Below are 11,394 nucleotides of genomic sequence, written 5' to 3'. Positions count from 1 at the left end.
CCAGTGTCTGACTTGACATGTGCTGGTTTCAGGAGCCTACCGGCTGTTGTTTCTTCAGATGGAAATAAAAAAAAAAAGAGGTCATGGACTGTTTTGTTTTCATCTTTAAGCTTTTATTTACTTTTAAATTTTGCATTGTCATTCCCTTCAATCTGGTTTGTTCCTCCAACCCTGGTTCAACCAGACACATCAGTACCAGGCTGTTCCCACTGAAGACAGGTGAGTCATTATCTGCTCAGAGTTAATCATATGTTTATCTGCTTTACTTGACCTTGACCTCCTTCCTGCTGTTTTCTTTCTGTAATCGAAGACAAGACTTTGGCAGATGGGGGGAGTTCATTCAGTTCGTATTTAAGTATGACAACAAGCAGATGGATACTCTACAGTGAATGACACCTCACCACCACCATGGAAGCAAATCCAGCTCACAGGTTAGTATTGCAAATGCTTTATCTGCTAGGTGGAAGCGTGGATTTTCCACAGTATAGGAGTCCTTCTCTTGATAATAGAAAAAACTATGCGAAAACCAGAAGACTTTTGTATTAATTAACCCTCGCTGATAGGTTTTTCAGGCGCTCAGAGCTGCAATTGCACCTCCTATAATCTCACAGCTGGTACATCCTTTAGCACTAATAAGTAGAACCACAGGAGTACAGCTTTCTCCCTTCCTACTTGGTGGCCTGAGACTTCTCTGCAGAACTTCATTATTGAGAAAGGAGATGGGGACAAGAGGGGGAAGACAGCTCAGCTGCATAATCCTTCGGGGTTTGTTTTGGGGGGGAGGGGGTTAACCAAAATTCAAAGTGGAGTCTCCTATGAAAGTGTGTTTGCTGGGGCTGACAGCACAGAATTTACATTTGTAGGGACATCATAAAGAATAGGATATCCTTGGATGTAAGGCATGGAGCCTCTCTCAAAGATTGAATAGAATATGAACAAAAACTAGTGTAAGTTGGGAAGCTAGCTGAATTTCTTGTTTTTCAGACAACTACAGAATCAAATGGATTTTGTGTGGTACAGGAACAGGCTGGGAGTCCAACAAGAGTTAGAGAGAGCTTTGGATTCATTATCAGAAATATAAATACTTAGAAAAGTATATATACATATAAATAGGTAGAAAAAGAATTCACAGAAAAGGAAGATGAAGGGCTGGAAATGTACAAGTGGGAGTTTTATAAGCTGAACTCTGCAATCATTGGAAAGAAAGAGAAAACCTGCAGGTGTAACTCCCTTAAATTCCCTGACTTTGCAGCAAGGCAAAGCTGGCTTGCACTGGGAAATGAATGATTGAGCAGGTGCAAGGAGTGAATGGCATTAACTGTGTAAATAGCAGCTGATTTTCAATAGTCAGGCTCCCAGAAGGGATCCTCTGCCTATGCCATTTCCATATTACCCACAACCCTTCCTATCCATCCACCTCCAACAAATCAGTTGTAAAGAACAGAGCTTCCTTTAGGATTTATGTCAAATATTAATGCTCCAGGACAGATGCAATAGGTCAGATTACAAGGTGTTTACACTGGGGTCAGAAGTTATGTTTCATCAAAAGGTGGCAAGCTGAGGTCCCAAGACTGAAGTAGCGATGGAGCATTACCCGCTTCTGTACCAACTCTCCTCCAGGCTCTCTGCGTGATTCCCAGTGGTCTCTGTGTAACCACACTCACCTTCAAGCTGCTTTAAAAGAAGAGTTACCTAGTGACCGAATCGTACGGGCAGATGTGGGATGTGTGTGTTTGCTGCCTCGGGGTATGTTATGCAGCTCAAGAGCCAGGTGTTAGTCAGGCTGGGGATGTTGATGAGAGTTCTGCCACAGATTTAGCCATTAAAATGCCATAAAAGAGGGTTATTTATCTCCCTAGTTTGCCACTTGAGTTTCTGTCTCAGGTTTCCACAGGCCAAATCTGGCTACCGTTTCTTCACTCTCCTATCACACAAAAGCACAGTCTAAAATTTCCCTCCTTTCTCCCCCTGCCCAAATTATACCTGAAGAATAACTCTTGCATGACGGTAGTTTGAATCACATGCCCTGTATGGTCAGTGTAGTTGTAAGGTACCCAGTGTCTGTGGGGAAAATAAAAATCAAAATCTAATTCACGTGTCAAAATTTGGATTTCATAGCCCAAGCACTGGGAGATTCTGACAACTTTAGTCTTGGTAATTTTGTATTTGAACATGAATAAAAGCATAGCATATTCATAGCAAAGCCAAAAATGGGTGGCAGTTGTACAAACCTGAATACTGCCTGTGGTGAAACCTGTAGCATCAGCTGGTCACTAAATAACCTTTGTATACCAGGAGAGAAATAGCATTTTGCTAACATTCACCCCTCATTTTGGCTCCAGAGCTGGCAATTTCAGGTGGTAAATGGCAGCAACCTCTCAGAGCTCTCATTTTGGGCTTTTGCTGATACAGCATCTTCATTTATATTGGGTTCTGATTTTGAAGGTTAATTTTGCAATTATAAGTGCTGAAGGCATTTTTTTAAACAAAAGCCAGTATTTTGAAGTGGCCACCAGGGAGAAGGATGAACAACTCTAATGGGTTCAATTCATCCTCTGCTTCAGGGCATAATAACAGTTCTTAGAAGCAATTGTTCCTCTTTCCTTAACTGCATAGGCAAGTGTGAGACATCCATATACAGTTGCCTTTCCTTTATCGTGCCCTTGGATTATTCTTTCACTTGAGGACTCCCATGTATTTCATGCTGAGAATAGCTCTTTCATGTTGTTTTCAGGGAGAAGCCAACCTGTTACCACCCTGTTAGTCTCAGCTGTGCTCCTGGAGAGACCCAAGTCCTTGTCCCTTCTTCAGCTGATTAAACTCTCTCAGTGCTGCTCATTACCTGCTCAGCTTGAGCAATGTTTGCAGCAAGTGGGAAACCTTTACTTAGGTTTGTGGTAAAGAAATGGGGAGGTCTTTACTACTGCTACATCTTACTGATGTTTTGTTTTGTAATAATCCAGGGGAAGTTTGTAAAGTCAGGCTTGTCCATGATGGTTACCTGAACAAACTATTAGGAAGCTTTAAGGAACGAAGAAAGCAACACCCAGAGACTCACAGGCAAACCCCTTACTCAGATCGCAGGTTCATCATAGATGGCTGTTAATTACCCAGAATGTTGTTTGCCTTACATATTTGATAACAGCACCTCAGCACGTTTAATATCCTGTAACTAATTCTTTGATTAATATCATATTTCCCTAAATAGGGTACGTGCCTCCTGGCATGCATGAAGCATTACTTGCAAGGACTTTAGGAGTTGTCCGTGTTAAGGCAGTTAGGGGGTTTTTATCAGCACTTGGCAGGCTGCTCAGTGTGGCTGGGTCTCGGGGGGCAGAGGTGGGAAAGTGTGGTGCTCTCCTTTGGCTGAAGGCTGGGGGGATCCTTCACATTTCAGTCTTGCCAGCAATCTCTTGCTGAGAAATCCTATGCGGCTCAAGAAGTTTCGTTCTTTGTGTCTCTTTGGGAATCACCCACATGGTCCTATATGGACGTCTTCAGAGGCTTCTGCAAGGAACCACAATCCTCAAAGGCTCAGCTAAAGGAAAGCAAACATGAGATGCTCCATTAACATATGTGTCAGTCAGCTCAGTTCCGAAAGGACTTTAATAGGGGAATAAGCATCACAGCTCAGAAGGCTGCCACACTGCTTCATCAAAACAGCAGAGACAGCTTTCAAAGACCAGAAATGTCACTTCATAATGACAGCAGTTATTTATTTATCCTTTAAAATCTTTTTGAAAAACCCGCCACTGCCCATTCTCAAACCTAAAGTAACATTCCTCTTTGGAGCTCAGTTCTTGTTTTAGTGACACTGTCTTCAGCCTTTCTTCTCTTCTCTTTGTATTTTTCCGTTACGCAGTGGCTCTTCAAGTAGTGAGGCTGTGTGCTTTCATATGGGTAGGCTGGAAGCCTGCAAACCACAGGACACTTCAAGCACATGGAGAAGAACTGCCGTGGCAAATTCCTCCTTGCTCTCTATGTGCTACTGCCCTCACAGAGATGATTTTTGCACAACATCCCTCTGAGGTGCTGCAGGCTGGCAGAGAGTGTGGGAAATCTGAGGTTATTTCAGTGATGCTCAGTGGTTTCCGTAGGCTTACTTGGGAGAGAAGGAGCAGAGGCACAAATCTGTGTCACTGTGTCCCCATGCGGTGAACCCATTAACACAGCATCATCATGCTTTTGCTTTCCAGCATAGCAGGGGTGTTTGGTACCATACGTTGAAGCAGTTCACGGATCAGAGCTTTCTTCTTTGACTGGGAATCACCTTGCTACAGGAACGTCTGCCTATGCATGGTCTGGCTTAATATTGTTGTGTTCCCCCTGCAGAGAGGATGAATTATTCCGAGCAAAAGAAACGATCCACCAGCTCTGCTCATTCCAGTTAAGCGTGAGGCATAGGACCTTAACGTTAAATGTCCCTTAAAATAACAACAGGATGTTTAATTTTCAGCTGGAGCCTGTAAAAGTCCTTCTGCCGCAGTACTACACCTACTCTCCTCAGCTACAGCAAAACCCATCAGAGGGCTGGCAGCGTATCTGTCCCTCCCAAGGCAGCGAGGAGCAGTCACAGCCCTCACCCTGAGCTGGGGGACTGCTCCCTCCACATCTCTGGCTGTCTGGAAAGGCAGGAACCATGAGCCGGGGGCCCCTTTCAGCTCGGTGTCTCGAGTTTGGTGGTTATTTATTGCACCTGAATCTTTCTGAAATGTTTGTTTCATGAGAAACAGATTTAAATTGGATGGTTCATTGATTTGATTAAGAAGAGTGATTAGTATGGCAGTGAAAACTTGTTAGTCAAAGATTTTTAACCCAGCTGTTCCTGGGGAAAAAAAAAATAATCAGATGGGATTTTACTGCTGATTCCAGCACTCGGTGCTGTTTGCTTTACAAGCTGTTGCAAAGCTAAAGGCACAGGAGCTAGAGCATTTGGTTATTGAAAAGGAAAATATTTCAGCCTGTGTCACATCTCTGCATGACTTTGACTAGAAGAGAAAGGTGCAGGGCTATATATGTTCATGTATCGAGATGAGGTGAGAAATGTGTGACTGGATCCCTCCCTTCGGGGCAGAGCTGCCGTGCCAAATTTTCTGGTTCTCTTTGATTGAGGGCAAATGAGGAAGCAGCAGTCTGCTGGCTGCCAGGATGGCTGTACTGTGGGGCCTTCGTAGGTACCTTCATTCCTGTACCTATCCCAACTGTGGAGTTCAGGAGATGGGATCAAGATGAGAAGCAAATACTGAAGCCCTACACCAAAGGCTGTAATACTTAGTGTCCCCTGAACATCCATCTTCCATATACACGGAGCTCTGTGATGTAGGAAAGGGAGCTTAGCCTGTTTTAGAGCTATCTGGAGTAGGTTGAGGTTGACTGGCTTGTAAATGTGTCAGTAACTCAAAAAAACAACCAAACAAACAAAAAAAACAACTAACTGAAATGTCTCAGTTATACTAAAATCTGTATTTGACATGGGTGAAGGGTTTCTAAATGTTACCATCTCCAGGCTGTTCTACAGGAGAAAGACAGGCTTTACCAATGGATTATTAAGTTCCTTCAGCCTGGTTGCTTTCTCTTTGGTGTACAGAAGAGACTGGGGAGAAAGCTAAGGAAACAGGAGGAAGGAAACCGATAAGGGGCTTGTCCCACATCTTCCCCAGACACCTGGGAGTAGGAAATCCCTACTCCTGTGTGCCAGCCTCTGCTGAGAGGTTGGCGCAATGAAGCGGTTAATGGATCGTACTTCACCTGGAGGCCAGAAACAAGTGGAGTAATGCAGCGGTCTCTCCTGGCACTGCCCTGTTTAACGTCTTCATCAGTGTCTTGGAGGAGGTGACAAGGTGCACATCCATCGCGACACAAAGCCGGTGATGGCAGCTGGGCAGGTCAATACAAGGGTGAGCAGGTTGGCCGTCCAGCAGGACCTAGAGATGCTGAGGGCATGGGCTAACAGAAACCGTATGAAATTCGACAAGAACAAGTACCAAGTGCCACAGCTGGGAAGAAAGAGCCCGGTGCAGCAACCCAGGCTGGGACTGCCTGCCTGGGGGGCAGATCTGCTGAAAAAAAAAACCCTGGGGGCCCTGGTGAGCCACGACCCTGGCAGCAGGGATGGCCACCAGCCTCCTGGGCTGTATCAAGAGCAGCACAGCCAACAAGGTCCAGGGAAGGGATTATCCCACCCTACACAGCACTCGTGAAGCCACAACTGAAAAACCGCATCCAGTTTGGGGCCCGAACATGGATAGACTGGAGTGAGTTCAGGGGAGGGCCTCCAAACTGGTTAGGGACTGGAGCTCTTGCTGTGTGAGGAGCAGATGAGGAAGCTGGGCTTGCTCAGCCTGGAGAAGGGAAGGCTTCAGGGGGACCTAACCACAGCCCCCTCGTGTCTAGGAGGAGGTTATAAAGAAGATGGAGCCAGGCTCTTCACAGTAGTGCATAGCCTCTACCAAGGCTATGCAAACTCATCCAACGCGTAGAGAAATTCCCGAAACCACCCAGCCCTGCTCTGCCCAAGCTTTCCTGTTGGCACCTCAGTCCCAATCCTTTCTGGAGGCACAGCAAGCCCAGCACTCTCCTGCTCTTCCATGAGCTCTCCCTGCCCACCAGCCCTCCTGCCCTCCTCACCTCTCTCAGCTGCGCTCTGGTCCTGTCACTACATGAACCGGTCTGTATTTCCATAGCCTAAAGTTTATGGTCATAGACAGGCAGGTTTTTTATTATCATTTAATGCAGGAAAACTCTTGCAACAGTTAACAACTTGACAGCTTTACTTTTGGAAACAAGTGATGGGAGAGGCAATACCCTGAAAGAATGACCCAGCACCGTAGCTGCCAGGTAGGTAAGTTAGCACCCACCTCTGTCCTGGGCCCTGTTAGACTAGACTGCAGTTCTGCTTGGCATTTTTTCTGAAGGCACTAATGATATCAAGCTGCACAGCCCAGTGCCAAAGGCTTAACCAGGCATACACTAAAAATACAGAGAAATCATGCAGCAGAAAAGTGCTTATCATTTACCTGCCTCAGAGCTGAAAGCCGGTGGATAATAACTCATACCATTGTGCGTAGCGAGTGATTCAGGAAAGCCAATTGCACAGGCTATAAGACTGATAAGAAAAAAAAAGGTGTCTTTATTGAATGGGTCGGACAGGTGCCTTACAGATCCCAGTTTCCCCACACCATGGTACATGGAGCTATTTAGGGCTGTATCAGTGAAAATAAGAGCACAATCAGGACTAGAGTGTCACAGGTCTGCAAACGGGAAATATCCCATTTAAGTGACAGTTTTCAGACAGTGTGGGGAGACGCACTGGCAAACGGGGCCACCCCGATTGCTTTGGCGAGTGAAGCGGTGCGTGGGCTGGCATTGCCCTCTTCTGGCTGGCGCTGCAGGTGGGAGATGTTGGGCACATGGGGTACGTGGGGCTTTTGGGGACTTGGCCAGGTTTCTTGCCATGCTTTTCACAGTCTCTCCTTCCCTCTGTATGATACGTAGCCCGACAGTGGGTCTGCTTTCCTGCTCCTCTGCTGGCAGCTGGGCAGGGTCCAACCTCACCCTTCTGCATTTGACGCTTTGTTCCACTTATTTTTCTCCTGTGGGTGCAGTTTTGGCCTTGTCTTCCTTTCCTCTCCTCTCTCTCAGTACAAAAGTTATTGACCCTCTGTGTAAGGGACGTCATTGCCCACTGCGCTAGCATCTGCGTGGAAACGCTAGCTCGTGTTTTTAACAAGTCAGCTAGCAAATTTTAACTATTGCAGTGGAAAATGCTGAATTAACAGGGCAGGATCCCTTTGGAGGGAGTCGGGAAGCTGAAAGAGCTTTCTCTCCCTTTTATTTACTTTCAGTGTACTAGTTAATGACTTTCTGCTCTTGCCTGTGTTTCTGGGGCACTGTTCCCTGATGGGCACAGGCCCATTGCTTTTAGTGGCATTGCATTAAAAAAAGAACAAAGCTCACAGCCCCAGCACCCCTAAGAAGAGTCTTTAGTGCTCTCCCCATATTGCATTACACACATTGCATTTTGCAGTCTTGCCCTTGGAGAGCTGGTATCTTTCCAGGAGAATATGGATATCTCAAACAAGATATAGGCGTGAAGGGAAGTGTAAGCCAAATTTCGGGGGTGCAGAATGGAAACGGAGAGGCTTTTTAATGAGTTGTTCCAATCTCACAGAGCAACAACAGCCAAACTAGTCCCAGGGACTGAGTTTTTCTTTTGCCCTAGCCAGGCGCCATGTCCCTCCAGCAGAAGGGCTTATGCTGCTGTCTGATGGGTTGCACAACCTTTTTTGCTGAAGCCAATGAAGTTAAGAAAGAGCACAGAGGAAAGGCTGGTTAGAAATTATTTTGTGCCGTACTAGCCACTCACACTCAGAGCCAGGAAATGCTACTGGCTACAGTGTTCCTTCTTCATTTTGACTTCCCAAGTCTACCCAATGAAACATTCCGGACACTTCTGGCTGGCAGAGCAACCAAACACTGGGAGAAGGCAAGAGCAGCCATGAAAACAGTGGGCATCACGCATCAAATGCAACCAATAGACATTGTAGATACTTAACTGTGCTCAGCTTTCAGTGGTGCTGGTGCAATAGGCATAGCAATTAGCACCAAAATAAACAACCTTGGTGGTGGCAGCCTGCAAAACTGGGCCAAGAAGCAAAAACCTAGGAGAAGAGCAGGGGATGAAAAGAAGCTGAAAAAGGTCTCAAGACACTACTGGCAAAAGATTGGGAAGGATGCTCAACAGGGAAAGAACCACTGTAGGTGAAGGTCTTCGCTGTCTGGGGCTGAGGACCTAAACCTAATCCAGATGGAGCCCACTGAGAGGTGAGCTGTATCAGCACAGTCCAGGATAATGGAGTTGGACAGATAATGGGGACAAAGTCACAGTTAAGTACCTCACACTCAGAGGATTGTCATGAAGCACTGAAGTGAGACGCAGGTCAGTCACCTTCAGTAAGCTGAGAGGAGGTGCCCCGGCATTCTCCAGTTGTAAGGAAAATCCTGCAAAGGAAGGCAGAAACCCCTAATGTGGGCATGAAAGCACCCAGCTTCCACATCTGGCACTGCAGGAGCCTTGGATAATCTGCTACATCCCTTAGAGTCTGTGCTTAGCTATACACAAAATTAAGATGCTGTTGCAGTGCTTTACAATCTGATAACATGTTGTCTGTTACAGAGATACATTCTTGTGATTGATGGTGGTGCTCCTCTGGTGGAGCAAACTTCCAAAGTAGTGTCATGGAATAGAGCCTACACTGGGGCTTTATTTCATACAGTAATATTGCTTGTCAGTGGCTTAGATCCTGCTCCTGCCAGCTGAGCAGGAGAGATAGGATCAGTTGAGCTCTTTTCCTGAGTATTTGGGACATTATCATCTGCTGGACATCCACTGATGGTCCCTGGAGACATAACACCAACAGAGAACACAGCCCGTAGTCTTGAATTCCCCAAGTTAAGATGCACTGCTCTCAGCTCAGCATCTCTCTTCGATGGTTGTCGTGGTTTAAGTCCAGCCGGCAGCAAAGCACCACGGAGCCACTCGCTCAGCCTCCCCCACCCCACAGTGGGAGGGGGAGAGAAAATGTAAAAAAGGCTCGTGGGTCAAGATAAGGACAGGGAGGGATCACTCCCCACTTATGGTCATGGGCAAAAAACAGACTCAACTTGGGGGAAAAAACCCCAATTTAATTTACTACCGATCAATTCAAAACAAGGATAATGAGAAGTAAAACCCGACCTTAGCACACCTTCCCCCAAGCCCTCCCTCCTTCCCGCCTCAGCCCCACTCCCGGTTCTCTCCACCTCCTCCCACCAACAGTGCAGGGGGATGGGAAATGGAGGTTGGGGTCAGTTCATCACACGTTGCCTCTGCTGCTCCCACAGGAGACAGTTCTCCATTAACTTCTCTGGCACGGGGCCTTCCCACGGGCTGCAGTTCCTCACGAACTGCCCCAGCGTGGGTCCTTTCCGCAGGCCACAGTCCTTCAGTCTCAGCCTGCTCCAGCACAGGCTTCCCCGTGGAGCGGCGGCCATCTTTGGGGGCATCCCTCCCCTGCTCCGGCGTGGGCTCCTCTCTCCCCAGGCTGCAGGTGGGCATCTGCTCCCCCACTCCCCTCCGTGGGTTGAGGGGCACAGCCTGCTGCCTCACTGTGGGCTGCGGGGGCTTCAAAACCTCCTCCGGCACCTCCTCCCCTCCTTCCTCGCTGACCTCGGGATCTACACAGGGGTTCCTCTCACGTTTCAATCCCCCTACTCCCTGCAGGTTCCCCTTACTAAATCTGTTCTCCCAGAGGCGCTACCGCCATCGCTGGTTGGGTCGGCCTGGGCCAGCAGTGGGTCCAACTTGGAGCCATGGAAACTTCTAGCAGGTTCTCACAGGAGCTGGCCCTGCAGCCCCTCCACTGCTACCAAAAAAACCCCACCACGCGAACCCAAAACAATGGTTCTCTGTGTGACATGGATGCCTGGAGAATTGGGTGGAAGATCCCTCTCATGTCTAACGTTGAGCAGGAATCAGTGGTTTGCTCACTGTTATTTTGCACTCAAGATGATTGGCAACAACAACGCAAATACAGATGGTAAATCATGTAGAACTTGAGAAGCTGCTGCCCTGAAACTTTACTCTGAAGGGTCAGCAGTAGAGTGATGCTAATCTAGTCTGAAAACAGCTGTTCCTTGGGGAGCAGAAAATAATTCTGTTGGGGAAATCATGAGTATAATGATTTTTTTGTTTTTATCTGAAAATTTATCTGCCTGTTTCCTGCTGCGTTTGGGGTTGTTTTTCATTTTTGCTTTCAGCAAAGACAACAGTTTCATCCGGAGGGCCACCCACTTATGATGTGCATTGTTTCTTGTACTCTGGGAGTGAGAGTGAGGGGGAGAAGGAGGAAAAACATATTATGGTTAATTATAGCCACTGTGCTGCCACTAGAGACTCCTGGAAAATATCAGTCACCTTCCTGAGTACCTCATAGCAGTTACAACAGGTTTAACAATCCAAACAAGGTGAAAGTCTGTATCAGGTAGAGAGAAATCTCTGAGGACGCATCGGAAACACTTGAAGGAGGGTAAGTAATATGTCAGACTGACATTATGGTTGGCGATAAGGTTAAGCAAGAGACATTCTTAGCAAAGCACCCTAGGACTGAACAGCTGTTCCCCTGGGAGTGTGACCCTGCTTTCTCTCAAGTGACTGGTAACTTGGAAAGCCCAGTCTGGAGCATGGAGATGGCCAAATGAACTTCAGAACTTGTACACTTATGCCCCACAGTACATAGGACATAATACTTCATCTGCTTCCCTTATACTCAGGCCAGAGGATAAAAGTTCTTCTGATGGTAAGCCCTTTCTGAGAGTTGTACCCACTAGAGGATGGCAGTCACCTTTGGAGAGTTC

General features: G+C 47.0%; 2 protein-coding genes across 3 annotated transcripts in view; both read left to right on the top strand.

Moving 5' to 3' along the window:
- LARGE1 (LARGE xylosyl- and glucuronyltransferase 1) overlaps window positions 1-35 on the top strand; it is a 291,152-nt gene extending 291,117 nt beyond the window's left edge. Inside the window, exon 16 of the transcript XR_007508668.1 lies at window positions 5-35. The gene's annotated coding sequence lies outside the window, so the exon portion shown is untranslated. The remainder of the gene's footprint in view (window positions 1-4) is intronic.
- A 293-nt stretch (window positions 36-328) lies between these two features.
- The window catches only part of SYN3 (synapsin III), a 264,723-nt gene continuing 253,657 nt past the window's right edge, over window positions 329-11,394 (top strand). The window contains exon 1 of one of the 2 annotated variants that reach the window (XM_049822562.1): window positions 329-431. The gene's annotated coding sequence lies outside the window, so the exon portion shown is untranslated. The remainder of the gene's footprint in view (window positions 432-11,394) is intronic. The other variant, XM_049822561.1, reaches the window with a different exon arrangement.

The sequence above is a fragment of the Accipiter gentilis genome, chromosome 18 (genome assembly GCF_929443795.1).
Source record: "Accipiter gentilis chromosome 18, bAccGen1.1, whole genome shotgun sequence".
Lineage (NCBI taxonomy): Eukaryota > Metazoa > Chordata > Aves > Accipitriformes > Accipitridae > Astur > Astur gentilis.
Note: the sequence above shows the minus strand (reverse complement) of the source record. Positions and strands in the feature narration are given on the sequence as shown.